Source organism: Callorhinus ursinus, unplaced genomic scaffold (assembly GCF_003265705.2).
Source record: "Callorhinus ursinus isolate GAN/ISIS: 27379988/994484 unplaced genomic scaffold, GSC_fseal_2.0 scaffold5, whole genome shotgun sequence".
NCBI lineage: Eukaryota > Metazoa > Chordata > Mammalia > Carnivora > Otariidae > Callorhinus > Callorhinus ursinus.
This window is the reverse complement of record NW_027397067.1, coordinates 3,020,795-3,046,711: the sequence shown is the minus strand read 5'-3', so window position 1 is coordinate 3,046,711 and position 25,917 is coordinate 3,020,795. Positions and strand designations below refer to the sequence as shown.

The following is a 25,917-nucleotide window of genomic DNA, read 5'->3' as shown; positions in this document are numbered from 1 at the left end:
CCTTCCTTTCTTAATCACAGCATTTCCTCCTTGAATTAGTAATTTAATATTCAAGTGGAATGTGGTTCAAACCTCCATAAATTGCCTAGTTTGCAAATACCATTCTATCATGCTTTCCCTCAAAGAAGGTCTACATGGCAATATGACAAAGAGCATATTATACAGTTTAGATATATATTTTATATATGTATATGTACAACATATTATACGTGCATATTATATATAGCATATTTTGTATATGATATATAATTGTATATATAAATGTGTTCTTTAGTATATACATATTATATAACATTGCATATGCATATTATATATTCATATTGTATATATTACATATATACAATACATATATAATGTTGCATATAACATGTATATATGTATATAATGTATACATTATATAGTGATATACACACATATATGGTATATAATGCATGTTATAATTTATATCATTATATGTTACATCTGTGTTACACAAATGCAATATATATAATATATATATATATACACATATAACATGTATTATTATATTTATAGCAAGGTACAAAGGTATACGTGACCAGGAAAGATAGCCATGAGAAGAAAAGGTGTTTTTTGCAAGGAAAGGTATTCACAATCAGAAGATATCCATGCTGGGGGCGCCTGGGTGGCTCAGTCATTAAGCGTCTGCCTTTGGCTCAGGTCATCATCCCAGGGTCCTGGGATCGAGCCCCACATCAGGCTCCCTCCTCCGTGGGACGCCTGCTTCTCCCTCTTCTACTCCCCCTTCTTGTGTTCCTGCTCTCGCTATCTCTCTCTCTGTCAAATAAATAAATAAAATCTCAAAAAAAAAAAGAAGAAGAAGAAGATATCCATGCTGAAGTAAGTCAACCATGACAAGATCTAGAGAATAACTAAGTCAAATTTAGGTTAAGGTTATGGGTGGCAGCCTCAGACCAGTCACCACATAAGAGACTTGCTCACACACATACTAGTCTCAGAGATTGTATCATTTACTTCTCTGTCTAAGCATATTTGATTTCCATTATGAACTTATTGAATCACAAAAAAGTAAATATCTTGGATATAAATTTTTATGTATTTATTTATTCCTTCATGCCTATGCCTCTTCTCTTTCCCAAATAAATTCTTAGCTAAGCAAAGACGATATAATGCATATTAGCATCCTTTTCAAACCTTATAAAATTGAGTTTAGGAAGTTCCAAATAAGTAACCACCACATAAGTGAATGGGCATCAAGCAAGATGGAATAAAAGTGAATGGGTCCACCTGCCTATTTTGAAAGAGTACAAAAGTACAATGATAAGACTGGTAATGGAATGAGATTAGACAGCTAGATTAATGAAGAAAATTAAGAGTCCAAAAATAAACCGTGGCATCTGTGGCCAACCAATTTCCAACAAAGTGCCAAGATATTCAATGACAAAAAATAGTTTCTTCAACAAATGGTGTTGGGACACCTGGATATACACATGCAAAAGAATGAAATTGGCCCCTACAACATAGCACGTACAAAAGTTTACTCAAAGTGGATCAAATACCTAAATGTAAGAGCGAAAACAGTAAAAGTCTTGGAAGAAAACAGATGAAAATCTTATTTCGAATTAGGCAGTGGTTTCTTACTTATGGCAACGAAATCACAGGCAAAGTATGAAATAAATTTAACTTTATCAAAGTTAAAATCTTTTGTGCTTTAAAGGACATTACTGACAAAGTAAAAAAAAAACTATATAATTGGAGAAGATATTTTGAAATCATATATCTAATAAAGTTCTAATACCCAGAATATAGAGAACTCTTACAAGCCATTACCAAAAAGACAAACACCCCACTTAAAAACCAGGCAAAGCATTTGTATAGACATCCCCCTGAACAAGATATACAGGTAACCAATAATCACATGAAACAATGCTCACCATCACTAATCATTAGGTAAATGCAAATGAAAACAAGGAGATAACCACTTTACATCCATTAGGATGTCTATAATCAAAAAGGCAGACATGACAAGTGTCGGTAAGAATGTACAGAAATTGGAACCTTCTCTCATTGTTGCTGGGAATGTAAAATGGTGCAGTTACTTTGGAAAACACTTTTGCAGTTTCCAAAATGTTAATCAAAATGTTAACCATATGAACAAGCAATTTCACTCTGAGGTAGATACCCAAGAGACCTGAAAATATATTTTCACATAAAAACTTGTAGATGGATGTTAATATTAATGACTATTCAAAACAGTCAGTAAAGTGGAAACACTGGGGTGCCTGGGTGGCTCAGTCAGTTAAGCGTCTGCCTTCGGCTCAGGGCATGGTCCCAAGGTCCTAGGATCTAGCCCTGCATCTGGCTCCCTACTCAGCAGGGAGCCTTCTTCTCCCTCTCCTCCCTGCTCATGCTCTCTCTCCCTATCTCTGTCTCTTTCTCTCAAATAAATAAATCTTAAAAAAAAGTGGAAACACCAAAATGCCCATCAGCTGATCAATAGATAAACAAAATGTGGTATATTCATAAAATAGGATAGAATATCATACATACATGAAAATGAATGGAGTATTCATTTATTCTACAACATGCATAAACTTTGACAACATTATTCTAGGTTAAAAAGCCAATCACAAAAGACCACAGATTTTATGATTCCATTTACATGAAATCTCCAGAAGAAGGAAACCCACTCTAAGATAGAGACAGAAAATAGATTAAGGAATGCTAAGGGCTGAGAAGAAAGGAAAAAGGAGAGTGACTGCTAATGGATACAGAATTTCTTTTTGGGTGCTGAAAATATTCTGAAATTAGGTAGTGGTGATGGTTGCACAACCTTGTAAATATACTGAGAACCAATGAATTACATACTCTAAAAGGCCAGATATTATGTTTGGAAATTATTTCTCTATTTTTTAAAAGCAATAGCGAACAGAGAAATTGTCGGTAAATCTACAGAAGTGCTGACTATTAGCAGCAATAAGGACTAGTTTGAGATAGTTAGAAATAATGTATAACTTAATACAGCACTGAACACCATAATAAAAGACAGTGATATTAACAAAAAGTCTCTGTGAAAGATCTACAGGTGTTTATTGTACTACTCTTTCAACCATTTTGTAGGATTGAAATTTTTCAAAATAAAAGTTTAGAAGGAAAGTGAATGGAATTGCATTGAAGTTAAACAGCAGAGCAAAAATTATATGTAATATTAATCCTCTTTAAAAAGGTAGACATTCAATCACTCAACAATTTTTGAGCACTTCTGAGCAAATGTGGTAGGCAAAGCAGCAGGAACACAACAGAGAGACTGGGTCTTTTCATAGATTGATAGCTCATTTCCTTTTAGAAATGAATAATATTCCACTGCCTGTATGTACTACAGTTTATCCATCTACCTACTGAAAATATATCAAGATTGCTTCCAAGTTTTGGCAATTATGAATAAAGATGCTATACACATCCATGTGCAGGTTTTTGTATGGACATAGGTTTTCTATTCATTTGAGTAATACCAAAAAGCATGGTTGCTGGATTGCATGGTTAGATTATGTTTAGATATGTAAGAAACTGCAAAACTATCTTCCAAAGTGGTTGTACTGTTTTGCTTTCCCGCCAGCAATGAATTAGTTTCTTTTGCTCCATATCCTCACCAGCATTAGGTGCTGTCAGTGTTCTGCATTTTGGCCATTCTAACAGGGATATAGTAGTATCTCATTGTTATGTTAATGTGTAATTCCTTAATTACATAGGTTGTTGAACATCTTTTCATATGCTTTTTTGCCATCTGTATATCTTCTTTGTGAGATGTCTGTTGAGTTTCTGTTTAGGTCTTTTTCCCATTTTTTTTAATTGGATTGTTTGTTCTTTTATTGTTGAGTTTTGAGACTTCTTCATATATTTTGGGTAATAGTCCTTTATCAAATATGTCTTTTACAAAATTTTCTCCCAGTCCATGGCATCTTCTCATTCTCTTGACATCATCTGTCACAGAGCAGAAGTTTTTAGTTTTAATGAAATCAAATTTATCAATTATTCAATTATTTCTCTAAGGGATTGTGTCTTGGTATTGTATCTAAAAAGTCATCACCATACCTAAGATCATCCAGATTTTCTCTTATGTTGTGTCTTTTGTTTTAGAGTTTTGCATTTTACATTTAGGTCTATGATCCATTTTGAGTTAATTATTAAGAAGGGTGTGAGATTTGTGTCTAGATTCATTTGTGTGTATGTGTGTGTGTGTGTGTGTGTGTGTGGATCTCTAGTTGTTCCAGCACCATTTGTTGGAAAGACTCTAGCATTTTTTAATTAATTTCTTTAATTGAAAGGTATTGATTAAAGACCATGCTCTTAGAATTTTAAACATTTGAAATTTGGCTTAGTTTGCTATGTGGCACAATATATGGTTAAGTTTTTATAAATGTATTTTGAACTTCTAAATAATGTAAATTGCAAATAATCTATATTTGTAGGTATTATGTCTAGGTTTTTTAAATTTGCATAACTATATCCTTATTTTTTGTTATAGAATGTGTGAGAGATTATAAAATCAACTAAATATGGCATTAATGAAGATTTTTTTTAGAAAATAAGTAATTGTGTGGGAACATTATTGAATTATTTAAGCTTTGCATTAATTCTTAGACAAATATTATTGTTTTACACCTATTACATATCAGAAACTAGTGCTCATAAAGCAAAAGTAACTGGTATAAATCTACCATCCATCAGTTTAAAATAGTATTACTTGCTCAAAATTCTTTATTTTCTCCAGTATATTACTTGCCTTCTGAATATGTATTATTAACATCCTGATAAGTGTCCAGTGTATTTATAATGAGACATTCTGATTCTCTGTTACTGTATAACAAATTGCACATTACATGAGTATTCATAACACTGTTATTCATTGTAGCCCCAAATTTGAAACAACTCAAATGTCCTTCAACCATTAGATGGGCCAACAAACTGGTACAACTGTACCATGGAACACTATTCAGCAATTCAAAGGATAAATTTCTGACAATATGCACCAACTTGGATGGATCTCAAAGGCATTATGCTGAGTGGGAAAAACAAAAGTCACTCTCAAAAGATTATATATTGTATGACTGCACTTATATAACATTCTCAAAATGACAAAATGGCAAAATTCTAGAGAGCGGTTAGTGGTTGACAGGTAAGTGGGTAGTGGGTCACACTATTAAGGGTTAGAACAAGGAAATCCTTTTTTTTTTTAAGATTTTATTTATTTATTTGACAGAGAGAGACACAGCGAGAGAGGGAACACAAGTGGGGTCGGGGGGAGGGGGAGAGGCAGGCTTCTGACTGAGCAGGGAGCCTGATGCAGGGCTGGATCCCAGCACCCTGGGATCATGACCTGAGCTGAAGGCAGATGCTTAACGACTGAACCACCCAGGCGCCCCAGAACAAGGAAATTCTTTTGCAGTAATAAAACAGTTCTATATCTTGATTGTGACGGTGGTGTAATGGTATATGTGGTGTAAATTACATAAAACTACACACACCACATAGAAACACACACACATACAAATGGGTGGAGATAAAAACTGATGAACTCTAAGATTTATAGTTTGTTGTTTTCTTTTTAAGATTTTGTTTATTTATTTGACAGAGAGAGACACAGCGAGAGAGGGAACACAAGCGGGTGTGGTGGGAGAGGGAGGGGCGGGCGTCCCGCGGAGCGGGGAGCCCGATGCGGGGCTCGATCCCAGGACTCTGGGATCGTGACCTGAGTCAAAGGCAGATGCTTAACGACTGAGCCACCCAGGTGCCCCAAGATTTATAGTTTGTTTGACAGTATTGTGCTAGTATCAATTCCTGGTTTTGGTATTGTTATATAATTATGTAAAATGTTACATTGGGGAGAAGCTGGGGAAAGGTTTCACAAGAAACAGTCTCTGCCTCCTTTGAGTCTATAATTATTTAAAAATGAATAAGAAGTTGAAAAAAGAAATTATCCAAATATAGCATTGCTTTCTCTAGCTGCATCTATGATGGGCATTAAACAGTATTTAATTTTCTTTTACTATTCTTGGAGTATCATCATTGATTAAACCATAATTTATGGTTCCATTTCAACTCAGCCATGAACTAATTTGAACCTGTTAACAAATCTCAAAATTCTCCGAAGGTCAGTTTCCTAACCTGATAATCTGTGAGTACATTTCAGGTTCTACCTTGTAATGATTTCATGATTCTGGATATCTGCTGTTTGCCTCTTTAGACTAAACTTTTTGAAGTCAGAGACCAAGCTTAGTCTTTAAAAGGAATTTATACTGTATCATTCTGCATACTGAGGTGGCCTATAAATACTGTACAAACAGAAACTATTAAGTTATGGGCTGTGCTTTCTTCTCTGTTCATCACTATTCTGACCACTTGACATTGAAATTTAGAATTTTGACAACGCCAGCAAAACAAGTGTTGAACACAGATTATTTCTAACAAACTATTTCTTTCTACAAAGTACATTCACCCTTCTTTATGAAATACTCAAGAATTTAAAATGGTTGAAATATTTTATTTTCATGTATTAACATATGAATCTTATTTTATAATTCTATATATTGTTTGAAGCATGGATTACTACATGTTTTTTATTTATTTATTACTACATTACTATTATTACAACTAATGATGTATTGTATGGTGACTAACATAACATAATAAAATTAAATTAAAAAATAATTCTACATATTGTAGAAATTTAAGGAACTTTCAGATTCTTCACTTAATCAGTTATACACCTCAAGTTTTTACTGTCTTGGCTGGAGCTAGTTGATATACTAATCCCATTCATTAAACTTTAACCTGCTTTGAACTTTCCTTTAAAATATCCCAGAAAATTACAAACCCAGTGGTAGTACAGGAACTCATATATTGCTTTAACAATCCAATATACAGATCTACTGATGCTCTATAATGTCTTGATTCAGTATCATCTGTTAAACATTTATTGCTAATTCACTTTATAACGTGCTTTATTAAAAGTCATTAAAAACTGCAGCTGCATCCCATAATCATTTCCTAAATATAAAGACTGCATTTATAAATGATCTCCTTGTTCAAAATACTGCCATACAGCTCACAAACTCTTTGTTAGAAGCCAGAGAGCTTTTATTCTTTACAAAAAGAAATGCTAAGTAATTCATTAGTTGCCAAACTTTTTTTTTTTTTTTTGACCATGTATCGGCCTTGTTCCAACCGCTCAACTTCCATGTTCATAAAGAATAGTTATAATATAGTCTCAGGTTGATGCTTACAACGCTTATCTATTTGAGTGCCATCTTGCTCCTAGGATTCAATCTCTTAATGTGTATGTATCCTTGATAAACTTGAAAAAACTCAATGGTTTGGCTCAGCTAAAGACACTGCAGTGAAGCTCTTATGCAAATATTCTGGGACTACACATTGAAGAAAGAGACTGCATTTCATTTGGAGTTTTGTTAATTCCATTCAGGAGAAACTAGCCTGCTGGGGGCTTTACATGCTTATAAAAATAACGTAAATTATTTCTAAGCTTCACTTAATTGATTGTCCTTTGATTTTACTGCTTTTATAGATATAACAAAACATTTTCTCAGAGAACTGAAGTTTGGATATGAGATAAAGAAATTCATTTTCACAAAAATTGCATTATATATAATAGAATTGCTTATTTCTCAAAAACAATTTCATTTATTCATAAGCATAACTGGTAAATATTTAGCATTTGTCAATTTTTTGACAGTATCCCCTAAAATAAGGACATCTGTAGGTGTAGGACACCTGTAATTTATTCAGTAGAATAGTATGTAGTATGTATGCATATATTACTTTAAATATGATCCATAGGTAGAAGGAAAAAAATCCTAAAAAAAATTTTCCATTTGACATGCCAGGTAGAATATCAATAGTAACAGAACATGACCTTAACTAATAAAGTAGACATGAATCACTACAATTATGGTAATTTTATGGAGAATCATGAGAAGGATTATAACCAAAGAGTTGCATTTAGTAAGCTCATTTACATTTAAGTCAATCAAATTTATAATTGGCAGGGAATAAATTATTCCATTTCTCAAGTAAGACCAGGACAAAAAATGGTCACTACATTAAAAGTAAAGGAGATGGTTCCTTCACAAAGAACTTTTGTATAAATTTATAACCAGATAATTCCTTGTGCCCATGGATTGCTAACTAACATATCATTGCCAAATTTACAGGTAATAGCATAGGAATTCTATTCAGATAATAGTTGACAAAATTATCTGCACTTCTCACTCCCCTTCTCTCTCCTCCACATTGATAAACACCTCCTGCCCTCTATGGCTTAGCCTCACATAGACTCATGGACTCAATGCCCCACATTGACTCAAATGTGACTCATTGATTCAAAGCAAAAGCTCACATTGACACTCTAAACAATCTGATTCCATCAGGGATGACGGAATAAATCACCCACTGTTTGGTGGTAAATTGACTTCTTTAGGGTGACTGGGGAGCCTTTTAGTGCACTGAAAAGGTAATTTGCTAAATGGCACACTAGTGGTTTAGAAAATTTAATTGGCTTCCAAAAAGTAGATAATTTACTCCTTTTGTACCAAAATAAAGCCAGGCAATTATCCAGGGAATTTGAATGGTTTGAGAAAGGAATTTGAATATTAGACAAGAGCAAAGTTTTTGTTTGCCTGAACTCTTTTGGAAATTCCAGCTATTCCTATGGAATTGGCAGTACTTCTGTGGTCTTCTATGTCATTCAATTCAATGAGAAATAGAAAGTACAGAGGAGATTTAAATTGGTTTGAAGATCTCATGTACCCATTTTCATCCTCAGAAATTTCTTTTAGAAAAATATGGAAATTTTACACATCTAAAGCAGAACAAACAAGTAATATAGATAAGAATACAAAGGAGGAGGGGCGCCTGGGTGGCTCAGTTGGTTAAGTGACTGCCTTCAGCTCAGGTCATGATCCTGGAATCCTGGGATCAAGTCCCACATCGGGCTCCCTGCTCAGCAGGGAGTCTGCTTCTCCCTCTGACCCTCCTCCCTCTCATGTGCTCTCTCTCTCTCTCATTCTTGCTCTCTCAAATGAATAAATGAATAAATAAAATCTTTTAAAAAAAAGTTAAAAAATAAAAGAATACAAAGGAGGATTAATAAAAAAGGCATTATTATTTGAGATGAATTTCAGCCTTTCAAGCAAAGTCAAAATTATGTTACATATTACTAGTGGAGGAAAGTTAATTTTCCAAAACAAAAAAGCAATTATTGAATATTTTATATATTTTACATGATCACTTAAAAATAAATATTTAAGTATTGGGAAAAATAAAAGCTTAAGCAGATCTCTTCCCAAGTAATTGTGTGTATCTCTTTTAGATTTACTCTATGATAAATGACATTTTCTCTCACCAGACCTCCATCACCACAGGCAAAACTGATGTAATGCAACAAAGTATTCATTTTCCCAGGAATGTGGTGTCACTGGATTTCAAGGGGATGGGCAGGGGCTGTGAACTGGGAGTGAAAAGGTAACTATATTGCTTCCTACCACATTCTAAAATGTGGTCTTTCCATTGCCTTTCCCTTAGTTTGATCCTTAGGACCTCACACTCTGAAGGATTATCTGAATCATTTTTCAAAAACTGTTGTCTCCAAGATGCCCAATGATCTACTTTTGGGTGAACCCAAAGGCACTTGAATCCTTATTCCTTTCACCTCCACCCAGCATCAACAAGGTTAACCACCTATTTTTTTCTTGAAATTCTTTGTATTTTCCCTTCTTACACTTTTCTAAGCACTTTTGTATAATCCTCTCTCCTATTACTTTTCCATTCCCAAATGTGAATGTTTATGTTTATGTTCATAAGCAACTGTTTTCTCTTCATTCTCTCAAAAAGTTAATATATTTTCATGGCTTCAGCAATAATCTTTATTGCAATGACTGAGTTGGGTATGTCAGGTTTTACCCTCTTTCTGAAACTAATGGTTCCTTCACCTGCCATTTGGCTGTGACACCCTTTTACCACTCATTTGATATGTCCCAAGTCAGATATAACATGGTTCCTTCCAAAGAAGAGCATTTTACATTTATATGCTTAGCATTTACCTAGCATGTATCAGAGGCATTATCTCATTTGAGCTCCTCTTCTTGATTCTTCTTTATTAGTGGCATCACTCTCACCTAATCATCCAGTTTTAATGTGCTCATTTTTAACCTTAATCCTGTTAGGTCAAGTTCACATTACCTCCAATCTGAATTACTGCAACAGAACCAATCCTGGTCCTTCATGACTCCCTGATGCTTCTGAAATATGAGTTCAACATATCATTATGTTGTCCACAAACCTCCCTATCTGTGTAAGAGTAGGGTCAAGATAATATGGGAGTCCTTCAAGATTCTTAAGAATCTAAACTCTTCCATAACTTACTAAAATGTCAGTAAAATACAGTTGCTGAGTTGTTTTATCACAATCTGTAGCAAGTATATATTAGGTGAGATATGCATATAATAGGTGGCAGTTTTTCTTCCCAAACCACATATAGCATGTGGAAAGGTATGAAATATTGACCAAATCTTAATTTTTATTTAATCTAGAGAAAATCATTTAACTTTCCTAGACTGCAATTATCTCATTTGGAAAACAGGAATGACAGTCAGCCTTATAGTCCTGCCGTGAAAATCACATGAAATTCCCTAAAGGGGACCTTTTAAAACTGTTAACATCATACAAAATGCCAGAGAATCGGAGCATGAATGGAAATTAAAGAAGGCAAACTTTCCTGGAACATATTTATGTTCTATGAAGATTCTATGCAGCAATGAAATAATTCTAACTCCAACTTCAAGAGGATTTTCAGAAATTTATTGCCATGGAAAGAAAACACAAAATGGAAGAAAGAAATAAATTGATTAGGTGGGTAACAGGTAAATCACTTAAAGGATTTATAAGCAGAGAAAATGATGAGCCCAAAGAGAAAAATGAACAGCCTATTTATGAATTAAGGGAACTACCCTACTCTTTTTACCTTAACTCTAAATATGCCCTATCATATTACTTCTTGGTCATATTACCTATAATACATGGTACAATATTTAAGCAATTAACCTGCTTTTAGGAGTGTTACTTCTTCAACATTAAAACCAGACCAGAGGGGAAAAAAAAGATAAATAGTCTAGTGAAAATTGAGCAAGCTTATCATGATAAATGAGGATATATTACTTTAAAATGCTAGAAAAAAAATACCCTCCAAGGAAAAAAAAAATGCTATCCAGCTGAAAGTACTATGATCCACACCAGTCACTTTCCTTACTCCGTCCTTACTTTTGATATTATACATTTTTGAGTAATAAAGTAAAAAGGACACCCACAAAGCTTTGGTGCATTAATTACATTGAAGGTCACGTTGCATACATTTCATCTTAAAATGTTCTTCTTAGAAAAGCCAGCTTTTAGAGAGACAATAAGCCTAGGAGCCCACCTTGGCTGAGTATTCTGTCAGCATTAGATACATTAAATGACTCAGAAATCTTTGATAGATTGTTCAGCAATATTGTAGGGGACAGTTGCTGTTGTTTCTATCCTATGATCTCGTCCCCCTTTTCCTGAAGAATGCACCAAAATTTGTGTTGGGGATACAGGAAATGCCTTGCACTTAATGGACAGTAGTCAGTAATTTATTATCTTTCTTTTTCTTTGCCTAAAATTTAGTCAAGGTTAACATCTGGGTTATTGTTGCTATGGCATGTATAAAGGGAAAGACAGTAGTGAGAAGAGATTCTAGAATAAATACATTATGAAATATTGTTGATCTATATTCATTTCTATTTATTCTATGGACTATTTTCCCCCCACAGTATTTTTGACCATCCAAGTAATGGAGTATCTACTTCATCTCAGCCACTCATCATTATTTGAGATTTATTATTTGTAAACTTCTAACAGGTATTAAGATGAGGGTTTTTGCCAAGTCATGGTTCATTCTCCTATTTTTAGATAAAAACAGGACTAGTAAAAACTCTAAGAATGTCAGTTCTAACAGATGCCACTGACAGCAGAAAAGTAATGGTTCTGCTGGCCACAGGACCAAAGGCATCCTGCGCACTGAGTCCAGCTTGTAGTGCATTTGTTCTATTAAAAAACTTTAAAAGTTAAATTAGCTGAAAATGAGATTTCACACAAAACTCTGCTTTCAGTTCCCAGATTTTGCTTTTTTTTTTTTTTAAGATTCTATTTATTTATTTGACAGAGAGACACAGTGAGAGAGGGAACATAAGCAGGGGGAGTGGGAGAGGGAGAAGCAGGCTTTCTGTGGAGCAGGGAGCCCAATGCGGGGCTCAATCCCAGGACCCTGGGATCATGACCTGAATTGAAGGCAGACTCTTAATGACTGAGCCACCCAGGCGCCCAACCCCAGATTTTGCTTTAATTGAGAAGAGCTAAGAGTCAGAAACCTCTTGGAGGGCTTGCTTTCTGCAGTTTGCTGCAGGCTCTTCTGACCAGCCCCACTCATTAGCTTATATGCCTAAGCCCAGTAGGCATTTCAATTTACAATCTATGCAAAGAAATGTAGGTTTGGGTGCCTGGGTGGCTCAGTCGTTAAGTGTCTGCCTTCGGCTCAGGTCATGATCCCAGGGTCCTGGGATGAGCCCCGCATCGGGCTCCCTGCTCAGTGGGAAGCCTGCTTATCCCTCTCCCACTCCCCCTTCTTGTGTTCCCCCTCTCGCTGTCTCTCTGTCTGTCAAATAAATAAATAAAATCTTTTTTAAAAAAAGAAATGTAGGTTTGGATAAGTAAACAGAAAATGAAACAGTCTAGGACAAAGCATGAAGAAAAGAACTAGGTAGTGATGAGCATAGTATGCTCTGGAAGACAAAATGGGAGATTTATCTAGAGAAATAATAAGAGAAAACTGTGGGATAGTGAGAGCCACCAGATGCAGATTGGCCTGACAAGCTAAGTAATAACAAACACCAACTTGACCAATTTCCTGCTGGGAAGAAGCAGTGCACTAACCATTCTCTATGCCCTGTTATTTTACCGTTCCCAACCACATTTGAGGTGGAAATTTTCTTTCTTTTATATATGAAAATAAAGAGACTCAGAATTTACATCCCTTGCCCATGTTTGTATAGCTAATGAGACTGTATACCAGGATTCAATTGATCCCAAATCTCATGCACTTTCCACCATAAAAGTATGGAATGTTTTTGAGAAGAATATCTGAGGGAAGCAGAAGAAGAAAAGTTTTGAGCTCAACTAAACCTGTAGGTTTTTGTGTGTTTGTTTTCTAATAGACATGATAATGAATTCCCAAGAGAATCAAGAAAACAGATAAGCTATTAAATTAAGATAAAGTGATTTACCCAAGATCACATAATGAGTTGATGAGAAAACCAATATATTTGATTCTAGACTTCATATATACTCAATGTATTTTTAACCATGCAATTGACACTTTTCTCTTATCAACATTCTTAAATTTCTTAATCTCAGATATTTATTTCTCACCATAGAGCTGTTTGAGAAGATTTAAACAAAATGTATTATTTTTTTCAACTGTTTATATGAGTAACATTATTGTTAAATTTTTGTAACATTGTTAAAATTCTAATTCACTTAAAAATCATTTCTAAAAGATTCCTACTTTCTGTAAATTTATTTAGTGAATTTATCAGGTAAGCATTTATTCCTTTAAAAAATTAAATCTCCAGCTCTTTGAAATGTTGAGTAACTGGTAATATATTTGCTAAATATAAATGTAGTTATAACTACTTTACAAATTTTAGTTTTAAAACTTATACAAGTATGTGCATTAAATGTGATGAAGTGATAAAGAATTAGCCACTATTCTAATGCACTGAGTTGATGATTCTTTTAATTTAAGAAAATACTATTACTTTAGTTTTGCTGATAATTTGAAGACTAAATTTATGAAAATCTAAAATGATCTTCTGACACTTTGTATAGAATGTGTTCAACAAGCTTCACAGTTCTTGGTCACATGACATTATTTTAATGACCTTTCATTTCCTACCTTTTTCCCATTTTCCTTTCTTTGTAGTTTATGTCCTTTTTCCTTTTTGGTAACCGATAACAAATAAAACCAAAAATAATCTTTAAATTCTATCACTAATTAGGTAATTTTATAATTTTCATCACAACAATTTAGATTTCTTAAACATACTATCACAATATTTTTAGTGATACTCCAGAAATCTATAAAGACCACATGTTCAAAAATTACATTTTAAGAAATCATATTTTAAAACTCCAACTTAAGAAAGAAAATAAGCAATGAGATGTTGCTTAACTTGAGATTTCCTGAAGATGTCTAAGTTTTGGACTGATCACAGCATTTCCAGGACATCTCCACGGATCAGTCCATGTTGTCCACACTTCACCCAATCATCACTCACCCTAAATCAAATCTAATGCTTCTATGTGTGTTGTTGGATATTTAGTTTTAAAGTCCATTTAATCCTATGAGTTTTCTTGTTGGTATAGCTAATAATATCATTCCCCCTCTTTTACAGACCAGAAAATGATGACATGAAGGCAGTGACTGATCCATTTAAGGTCAAAATGAAACTAGTTAAAATGAACTCGAGTCATGCTGACCTAGGCTTGACTATTTGGTGTAAGACATGGTGTCAGTTTTGAGTAATAAATATTTTTAAACCAGGCCCTACCTGCATTCTAATAGTGATTCAATCAAGATATATAAAAAAATTGATGCTGAGTTAACAGGAAAATATTTTATTACTTACACTTTAGTTCTTAAATGCAAGAGATACGTCAACCATATAGGAATCAGCAGGCAATTTTTCAATGAATGAGGGAATCAATGCTATTGGAGATTATTTATAATAATTCAAAGATACAGCACTCAGGTTTCCAAAATGCTCTCAAAAGCATCATATTGTGACTCTCAACCTTTCATAGAGTAGGCATCCATTCATTTGTCCCACAAATATTTAGGTGTCAACCATATATTAAGCATTGTGCCTTGATTGGTAGGTAAAATATCCTCTTTTAGGGAAGAAAAATTGTTTCAGTGGGTTGAGTGACTTGTCCAAGATCTAATGACAAGCAGTTCAAGAATCCTGATCTTTTAACTGTTAAACAGTACTTCTTCTGCTACATCATGATGCATAACATATTTTATACTGCAGCATGTTTGTTTCTTTCAATGCATGCCATGTACAACTCATTCTCCTAAGCTCAACAGAAAGAATATACTAAATAAGAGGTCTCTTTCCATTTGAGTGCTATTTTATGACTCACTCTACAGGTTTCTGGGGAGGTGAGATGACTATAGAAATAATTTCTGACTTACAATATGCTTTTCTTCACCAGTGGCTATTGCCTTGCTTGTTAGAATTGGATGAATAAGTGCTGTTTGCCTGGAATTCACATCTTTTAAATGGTACAAAAATAGAAGTCGATTACCAGAGGCCTTCCTAAGTTCCAATAATCATCATCTCATAATCATATGTGTTTTGATAAATACATATATAGCAAGCAACAATTCCAAAGGCAAACTAAAGATATTCAAATCCAATATCATATGATGGTATCAGTAATTACATTAGAATATCAAATTAATATTGAGATGGCCTACAGAAAAAGTTAACCAAGAAGTAGTTTTATAATATTTCATAACTTAAAGATTCAGGGCAGAACTTCCTGTCCCACTCTCAACTATTTCTTATTAAAAGAAGAAAAGCAATTGAACAGATCCAGGGCTCACTGTTAATTATCCTCTGTCCTATATACACCTTACATTTTCCTGATTATGCAATCCTATTTCGCTTTTCTCTTTTGAGTCTTAAATATAAGCAACAGCCAACAACACTTATCCCTACCAACAATACTCTCCCCCCAGCCTCCCAAGAGAGGGGATGCTGAATTACTATCTGGCCAAACTACATACATCCTTTTTCTCTAACAGACCAAAATAACTATTAAAACAGCTTACTTTAATAAGATATAGATATCCTGTAATAAATTATTGATTTCTCTTTAAAGATAGGTGATTCTGTACAAAAGGACGGTTTGGGTTATTAGCCCACCAACTCCCTTTTTATTTATTTATTTTTCTTTTTTAGAAATGGAGGACAGTTAGATATTAGCATGTAGGTAGGCATTAAGTTGGTCTGCAAAAGTCTATCTCAACGTAATTACATTTCCCCAAAGATAAGGATTGATATGAGCCTCCATGCACCTTGCCTGAGCTTGGGTGGGTGAGTCTGAGTTATTTATTTCTGTGACTAAATCTCCAGAGCAATCAGGCAAAGGTAACTTTCACTTTGTGCAGTTCAGCCACACATAGGGCAAGCCTGCCCCCTCTACCACTAAGAAGGTAACTGCGGCCACATACCAACGGCCACGCTTCCTGGAATACATTCTCTGCTTTCTTTTTATGCTCTGCCAACCAGGGGAGTCTCTCTATGGTAATTAATTGACAACCAAAATAAAAGTCTAACAATATGCCGTCATTCTCTTAAAACATGATTTATCATTCCAGGTGGTAATTTCACTTCCATATCTCTAAAATTAGGGGGGAAAATGAGGTTGTGTTAGGAGCACATTGTAAGTCTCCTGGAAGGGAATCCAAATCAATGGTACATTTTCTTTTCCTCAGATTATCATTTCTGACCTATATAGGGCAAAACAGCCCCCAAGGAGCTCAATGACATAGATGACTCTGCTCCCTTTCTGCTAAGCAAGCAGGTTCATGGCAAGCGGTAAGTGACAGTTAAGAATGATTTTTTTCTCAGAGTGGAACTGCCACTCCAAGGCAGTGCAAAACAAGGGCCCATAGACTCACCAACAAATACCATCTTAACTGCCTCAGAGGATTTTTATGTTGAAATTGAGGAGTATAGATATGATATATATTAGAGACATTTTATATCAGTTATATATGAACTATGAAATTAAAAGAGAAACCTAAAGAACTGTAATTTTTCAAAGGGGCAAACTCTTTCCACAGTGTTGGTTATGCATATAGCATCACATGTATTTATATGATTGTAGAACTCCATACTTGCAAGTCAACACTCTCCACTGAACTGAATGTTCTCATTGGAATTGATCAAGCTCTTAGGGAAATGTCAGGCATATGCTATAAATTTGTATAACTGCCTCTACCCAGTGAACCCTTTTTATTAAAGCAGAATGCTTATCAAGGTCACTGTGAAAGCTTGTACTTTTAAACCTCCAGGGGAAGACTCCAGAAATAAGAATCAACAGAAAACAGATTTAATTAACACTTTAAAGTTTATGGCTTGTCAAGAACCTATTGGCCTATCGCTTTTTGGATTTCAGTGACAAATGCATTTTGTAGAATGAAGAAGTCAGAATGGTATCAAAAGCCAGCTCTCCTAGAAAGGGACACTAAAGCTTCTCATTTTCTCCTTTCTGGCAGATCTGGTTTGAGCAAGCCGTCTTAAGATTTAAAAAGCTGGAAAGACCATGCTAAGTAAAAAAAAGTGTGTATTTCTTTAGGTAAGATTCTACAGGTGCAAGTATACTTGGGGGTTTGGGGTAAAGAGAGGGATCAAGTGTGTATGTATACGTGTGTTTGTTTTTATACCTGGTTTGGAAAATTATAATCATATAAAATAAAATAGAAGAGGTTGCTAAACCATCTCTACTTGTAACTTTGAGTCTTGAATACTATATAACACAAACAAGATCACTTTAAACTGCATGCATAAAAGACCCTTTTACAAAATGCCAGATTATATTAGTTTTGAAAAAAAAGAAGACACACACAAATTCAAAAAGATATTAGATCAGCACTAAGAAAAATACTCAACCAAGAGTTTACTGTAATCATAAAAGGCAATACATATTATTTTTAATATTCTTGTCACATAAAAGGCTTCAGAGAAGTAAAATATCCTACTATTTTGTGAGGGAAGAGGTTTCCTAAGATCATGCTGCAGGAACATCATTGAAAAATAAAATTATCTACTTCTTAATTCACACGGCAAGATCATACTGTTTATAATCTTTCTGTTAAAACCTTTACTTAAAAAAGTCATTAGAGTTGTAAATAAGTAGAAGTAAATATATTATCACTTACCAGCCAAGTAAAGGAATTAGAAGTCTTTCAGTTTCTCTAATGTAGGGATGTGAGTAGATCTGGAACCTCCTCTCACAAAGCTATTCCCAAAATAGTTGCAACTCTCGGTGAGCATTCTGTTTATTTCATGAAGTGTGGGCCTTTGAGCATTTCGACCCCTTCTGCAGAGCCCATGGTTTTTCAGAGCCTCTAAGAACTTCAACTTCACGCTCCTGCTTTCATTCCTCCCACCCCCTACGGAGAATTATTCTTGAAGTTGTTGCTGAGAGTTTGATCCGTGGAAGAAGAGGACTCCTCAGAGCCCTGTATGGTAGTTGTAGCAGGTGGATAAGAAGGGTTATTTTCCGTCTATCAAGGAAAGGAAGGGGGGACCAAGGGGTATCAGGAGGCACCGCCTTTTAGCTGCGAGGAGCAGGGAGTCCAGATTCCTGTGGCGACGACAGTGGCGGCAAGGGCAGCGCAGTTCTGTCCCTGTGGCTGCGGACCAGTCCGGAGACGCTGTCCATCCCCTCCGGTGCTGAAGTATACGGACTGGAACCCCCCCCAACCCCTCCCCAGATCGCACTTTCCTCCACAAGCGAATGCAAAGGGCTTCCTTGTCTTCCAGTCTCCCCTTCTTTCCTCTGGCGCTTTATATTTTGGTAGGGATTAACTGTTTTTCCAAAATAATACTCTCATACTTATTTGGTGGCAACGTTTCCGGGCATTATCTGACATTAGAGGTAAGAATCCGTGAGAGATCAGATTTGAGCCTCTCCTGACTTTTCAGTGGCCCTGAACGAGTTTCCTAATGCTAGGAATGAAAGGAAACGCACGCACAAGCGCGCGCATACACGCGCACGAGGAAGTGGGGGGGGGAGGGAGAGAGAGAGAGAATATGAATAAATATAGATTATGTACCGTGGAAAATCCAGAGTTTCTTTGGGTCTCTAATTACAGAAAATGGAAAGGGTTATTTTGGAAGACTCTGCAATCTTGACTACCAATTAGGGGGACCATACTTAAATTCTGAAAAGCCGCATTTGAAATCCCTGGGTTAGACACAGTAAAGAGGTCGTGGGTTCTTCTTGGACCCTCCAAGCAGAAATGACAGGTTAGTTAAAAAAATAAAAAGACAGAGAACGAAAAAAAGAAAAAGAAAAGAAAAGGCATTTATCTCGGCTTTGCTACCTTTTAAAACGCTGCTGAATTGGTTCGGAACCGTTGCAGAGCAGCTAAGAGGATCCAGCCGGACGCGGTTCATGTGAGTGTCAGTGCCAGGGGAGCCTCGAGAAACAGAGTGGCGAGTCGGGAGCCTCAGGAGGTTGCGTTCCCAGAGCAGAGATCTAGAGCCGCCCACGGCCCAGGCTCCTTGCAGGGATGTGGGAAGAGTCTGATTTCACAAAGGATCGAATAAAAATGCATAAAGTCAGTGGGAGGGCTCGACCATCCCCGCCCTTTTAAAGCCAGAACAATGCCCAACCCACCCGGCCCTTTGCCTAGGTTTTCAGTGCATTTCCCCTTGTCTCCCACGCCGCCCCCCAGCCTCTCTGGTCCAGAGTTTCCCCAGGCCTTGCAGGCACTTCGCTCCCGCTCTGTACAGTTTCCCCACTTCTGCCCACTCCACCTGCTCTTAATAACCGGCGGATGCCACGCGTAAGGAAGGGTTTGTGTGGGTGGTCCCCAGGGCGGTCACCGAGGGCTTCGCCACCCACACTCTGCAACTGGTGCAGATGAGCGTGCTGTGAGCTGGGGAATTGAAATACACAATGTTGAAACTGTTGGAAAACTGATCAAAATCGCATCCCCTGGGACCCTCGGAGCTATGTGTGGTGGAGGGAAAATGTAGTGTAACACAGCCCACCCCTTCAGGCTCTGAACTTCGGCAGTGTAGATTTCTGCGCCAGGAGAATTAGGAAAAGAATTACTACGGGTGCGGGGGGAGCGAAGGGGGCGGAGCGAAACACTAATTTCTCTAGGGAGGTAAAGAGGGGCTGTCGCCTGTCCCTAGCCTCCCTTCCTTGACGATTTCTCAGAATCTTCTTCCTCTGATTCTGACAGCACAGAGGAAGTCATAAGCACAGTGCTTTCCTCCCACGCTTCCATTACGGATTAGCGCGCTGGTCTGGAACCGTCCATGCCGGGTGGGCCAGTCTTCGTCTCCCGGAGGTAAACGCGCTCTCCAAGGCACTGGCTGAGCGAGGGACGTGGGGGACGCCAGCAGCCAGCAGAATGCTAGCTGGTTCTCGAGCTGAAACGTGTTTGAACCGGGATCACTTGGGAATGAAAATCAAACCGGCAGGTTATTTATTCACACAAAAAGTTCATGTTTTCTTTGGACTTTTGAGCCATTTCGCTGCGCAGCGCTCCCTTCTTTTCTCCGGGGTGAGCACCAGCGCCCTGCCGGCTCCCGGCTCTGGCTGCAAGAGGCTGCGCCCAGTGTCGGACTCATTGCAGGCCGCGAACGCTGTGTGGAGCTCCACACGCAGATGTTCGCAGTGGAAAGAAGCCCATTACCAACTTAACTCTAACAGGCCTTTTGAGTAGAGGCACGATTGAAACGTGTGAGTCCTGGAACCGTGCCTGATGAAGCATTTTGGTCTCACTAACATACACAAAACTACCTGGAATTGTTACTTGAGGCTAATTTTCGAAGGGTGAGTTTTGCTTTAAGGTCCGTGTGAAAATAGATGGATATCTCAGGATTGTGGTAAATGAAGTTTCCCTTTTCCTTGAATGTGGAGGAGCACACGCTTCTTGTATCCGCATGAACGAGTGTGTGTCATCAGTACAAGGAAGTTTGAGAAAGTGCTGGGTTTTGTCAGAGGACAGGAACTCTTCAGGGGTCACTCTCTCCCTGTCAGTAAAGAAGCATCTCTCCGCAGTATTTAATTCTGTGCTAATTCCAGTTGATTCGATTGTTTGAATTATTTTCTCCAGACATGTAAAAACAAGAATAATTGCAGAAATTTAACACACCAAATAAGAGCATTTAAATGAGGCACAGAGTACAAAGATGTTACTAATTAAAACCATGTGCACTTGATTATTCAGCCTAGAGGAAATAATTCTCTTTCTAAGCACTGATTGACATTAATGCAGAGTCTCTCTCTCTCTCCCTCAATCTTTCTCCTCCTCCCTCTCTGCCTGGAAGAGAAAAAAGCAGCAGTTGATTAATTTGAACTGTCAGTCCCAGTAAGATTATGTTAGTTTTTTTTTTTAAAGAAGCAAAATCCACTCCATATTTTTCCACATCAAGTTGTATAACCAGTTATGGAAATTAAGATGATGAAAATTAAATGCAGTCTAACATCTGATGCTACAAATGAGTAAAGTACAACAAAACCAGGGGACAGATATACTGGGATCAAATAAATGTTTTAAGAAATGTCACCCTTGGAGCAGATTTTTAAATTTTTTTAAATGTAATTTTTTATTATTTTAAGTTATTATTTTTAAAATGTAAACATAGGGGCTCCTGGGTGGTTCAGTAGGTTGAGGGTTTGCCTTCAGCTCAGGTCATGATCCCAGGATTCTGGGATCCAGCCCCATATTAGGCTCTCTGCTCAGCGGGAAGCCTGCTTCTCCCTCTCCCACTCCCCCTACTTGTGTTCCCTCTCTCGCTGTGTCTCTGTCAAATAAATAAATAAAATCTTAAAAAAATAAATAAATAAAATAAAATAAATTAATACTCTAGAATGGTTACTGTGAATCCTAAAACAGGTCATTCAATTTCTCTGTTTACAGAACTAGGATACAATCCCACCCAGCCCATTCTTCACAGTATAGGAATCTTAGAAAACATTGGTTTGGAATTTATTTTGGAAATTATTTTGGAAATAATTTGAAGTCCTTTGAAGGGGGGAGTTTGAAATGTAAAAGAAAATATCCATGCAATATGATTTAGGGAATGATCATTGAATATGAAACTCTGACCTTTTGTATAATTTACACAAGCCTCCTATTTTGAGCTACATTGACACCATATATAAAATGGTGGTAATATAATTCCTGTGAACCTGATTGAATTGTCATATACCAAAAAAAGCATTGTATGTAAAATCTTAATACTTTTATATATTTCTATAAAAAATAGGTAATATTATTGATGGAGTATCTCTTGGTCACTATTTCTACACTTCAGTTTCAAGACAATATATTACTTGGGGGTTCTGTTTTTTATATTAACATATTTTTCTCATTATTTCTGTATTTTACTTATGTTTCCTTTTAGAGATAACCCAATACCCACATCTGACTCTTTTCAGTCAATGGCTTCAACATCTCTAGCATCATATCGAGCTGGTTATTTTCTTGTGTTCAAGTACAACTAGGTATTACCTATCTATTGCCAATTATTTCTGAATTGGATCCTATTTAAAATATTTCTTTTGTTTGTTTCCTAATGAAACGTTGAATTTCTGAAAGAAAAAAAAAAAGATTCCAAAATGTAGAAAGCATTGCTAAGAGAATCATTCAAAATAGGGTCAGGGGGATATTGAGGAGGCAGGGCTATGCAGGTCTTCCATTTCAGTTCTTGGAATACCACGGACTTTTGACTTTTGTCAGTTGCAACTGGACCACCTCCAGCTAACTGTTCTAATTTGCTGAATTATCATCAGGTAAATCTAGAGGACTTTGTGTTTGCTTTTATATTAATTTAGCTCAATTGACTTCAGTTATAGGGAAATGGTGGATGGGATTCCAGAACTCCACTTGCTTCAAAGTAGCTGACGTACAAAAATCCATCAGCTACATTTGTTTGATTTTTCTGTTGGGGAAAGTAACAAGTGGAGGTGAGATAAACTTAGTGTACTTGAGCAGTATAAACCACAGCTGCCCATGTGTAAGATTGCATTTTAGAAAATGACTCCCTAAGCACTTTTTTATTTATTATTTTTTTCTTTAGAAAAAAAAGTTAAGTATGACTTGCTTAACAAAAAAGTGCAGCTTTTGTTACTTGGATAAATTACTTAAACTTTTTGAGTCTGTATCTTCATTTTAAAACAAATAAGGCAACCTGCTTTGTAAGGTTAACATACAACACCTGGCTGAGGCCCTTGTTCACAAAATGCCCATTTCTAGGACATCTCTTCAGAGACAGTGTCTTAGAGAGTTTTTCTTGTTCACTAACACTAAGGGAATATTGCTTTATTCAAACACATCAATGTGAGTAGAATTTATATATAAGTATGTGGAAATTCCAGTTCAGGTTTTCAGTACTATGGAGATCCTTTCACAGGTCAAGTCCTGCAGGGTAGCAGGTTGCTAACCAATGACAAAATGAAACTATCCTTAAAAAATATACTGCCAATTTAGCCTACATATCACATTAAATATTTTAAACTGCCTAGTAATATGCATTCTTTTTAATAAGCATACATATATGCTTTAGTATCTCCTTTGAAATATATGTGTATCTGTGGGTGAACATGCATGTGTATGTGCATGAGTGTATTCACATGTTTATATATACATACAAATAAAAATAAATAATTATTACTCTGATACCTGCAGCTATTACCCAATTATTTAGAGAAACATTTCTTGGAAATATTGTCTAAAATGGTCTCATTTATTATTTTATTTTTCTCACCTCTTATTACACCATTTTCTTTCTAAACCCATCTAATTGGGCTTCTCTGTCAAGGTCACCAATGAGTTTTCTTTTTCTGAATCCAATGGTCATTATTCTGTCCTTACATTTGTTAAAATTAATAAAAGGAGACCTCACTAAAGGAGAGTCTGAAGACAAGAATGGGGAGTAGTACCACTCACTGTCAGTTACAGGAAGAAGTATCAGTTACATGGCTAAGGAAAAAAATGTACACTCCATCTCCTACAAGAAATTGACTACCCCTACTACAACTCAGCCAAGGGGAAACTGTCATCACCCTGAACTCCTGCTTTTCTCCAGTGGACTTTCATTCAAAACCATGCCTCCCAAGTTCCTCCTTCTTCTCCATAAAATAACTCCTCTCCTTTGTTTGTTGGACTTGCCTTTGGTTTGCCATAGCTTGCACATCCCAAATTGCAATTCACTGCTATTCTCAAATAAACCCATTTTTGTGGTAAAATAACTTTTCTTTTTGAAGTTAACATTATACTCAACATCTTACCTGGCTCAAGAGCAGTCTTTGACCCATTTGATGACTGCCTCCTTCTTGTGAAGTTATTCCCATAAATGGCTATTTTTCCTCAGTTTTCCCTGCTGATACCTTATCTGCTCAAACCCCTTAATGTTGGAATTCCTATGACTTAGTTCTTGGAACTCTACTCTTCTTTTTCTGCGTTATCTGCTTAAGTGATCTCATTCAATCCCAAATCCCATTGCTTTGACTATATCATTTCTATGACATTGACACTTCAATCTGAAAAAGACTCCATTGTGTCCCAGATATATGTAGATGCAAGTCGTGTATTTAACATATCTACTTGAATGCTAACTAGACATCTCAACTTAACATGTCTGAAACAACATTCTGGATCATCACCCCCATGAAATGGTTCCTCTGACCATAGTCTTCATCAGTAAATGCACCACTGCCCACTCAGTTAAAGCTGAAAGCCAAAGAGCCATGCCAATATTTATCTACCCTTACACACCATATGCAAAGAATAAGCAAAGAAAAACTCTTGTTTTTGTTCCTAAACTATTTCCCAAATCCACCCACTTCCTCCAGGATAACTTTTTTTTTTAAGATTTTACTTATTTATTTGAGAGAGAGAGAGTGAGTGAGAGAGAGAGAGAATGAGCAGAGGCAGAGGGAGAGGGAGAAGCAGGCTCCCCACTAAGCAGAGAGCTTGATGGACCCCAGGATCATGACCTGAACCAAAGGCAGACGCTCAATTGACTGAGCTGCCCAGGCGCCCCCAGGATAACTGTTTCACTCTAGTGCAATTGATATATTGGTAACATACCAATAATTAATGCATTGAGCAAAACCTTTGCCAATGTGGTAGTTATTTCATCACTCTCTCCTCCTTGATCACCTACATTTCAAGTCTTCATATTCGCCAAACTAAGTGCTGCTCTGGGACTTAAGAGACTTTGCACATGCCATTCACCAAAACTGAAGTATTACTCTCACTGCCCAGATCTTTACATGTTTGGTCCCACTTTTCCTTCAGATCTCAGCTTGAATGTCACATTATCAATGAGGTCTCCCCTAACCTGCCAATTTAAACAATCCTCATTGTCTTTCTGTGTATCCATCAGTTTGTTTTAATGTCCTTATAACAAGTATCACCATGGGAAATTATTAATGTGTGGTTTTCCTTATTGATTCTTCTCTCCCTCTGCAATGCGGGCTGTAGGAAGACAGGAACCTTGTGTGCTTATTAATCCCCTTCTTTAGAACAGTGTGCAGCACACAGTGGGTACTCAGTAAATGGTTGGTAATTGAATGATCAGAAAACTGAAGCACTGTGATAATTGCCAAGAGTACAAAATTAAACAAAATACTGTCTTTGTTTTTCAAGCCCGGGAGACACTTGTTATTTACAGGCATAAGAAAGAGCTTTAATACTGTGGTTACTTCCCATGACAATAGCTTTTTAAAAATATACTCAGCCATTTTGAAACCACCAAAGGTGTATTTTTGATGTTGTAATAAGCATTTATTTTTAGAGAGTTTCACCTTGTATATGTCTATAATTATAATATTTTAGTATAATCAACTAAATTATATTCATGTTTAAAATTACTAAAATTATTCATAGTCTAGCAAAAACAAAAGTAAGGGCAGGAGCACAGATTTTGTTCTATACCCTTCCCTTCATTCTCTTTGATCTACATTCTTTACATTTTCATTATTTTCACTTCTGTAGGAGAAATATGCATGTGATTGCTTTTA

The 25,917-nt window shown here is 36.3% G+C and overlaps 1 protein-coding gene across 2 annotated transcripts in view; it reads right to left on the bottom strand.

Annotated features, from left to right (window-relative positions):
- SNTG1 (syntrophin gamma 1) overlaps window positions 1-18,859 on the bottom strand; it is a 957,083-nt gene extending 938,224 nt beyond the window's left edge. For both annotated transcript variants that reach the window (XM_025871422.2, XM_073892760.1), the window contains exon 1: window positions 18,083-18,859. The gene's annotated coding sequence lies outside the window, so the exon portion shown is untranslated. The remainder of the gene's footprint in view (window positions 1-18,082) is intronic.
- Window positions 18,860-25,917: the final 7,058 nt, after the last annotated feature.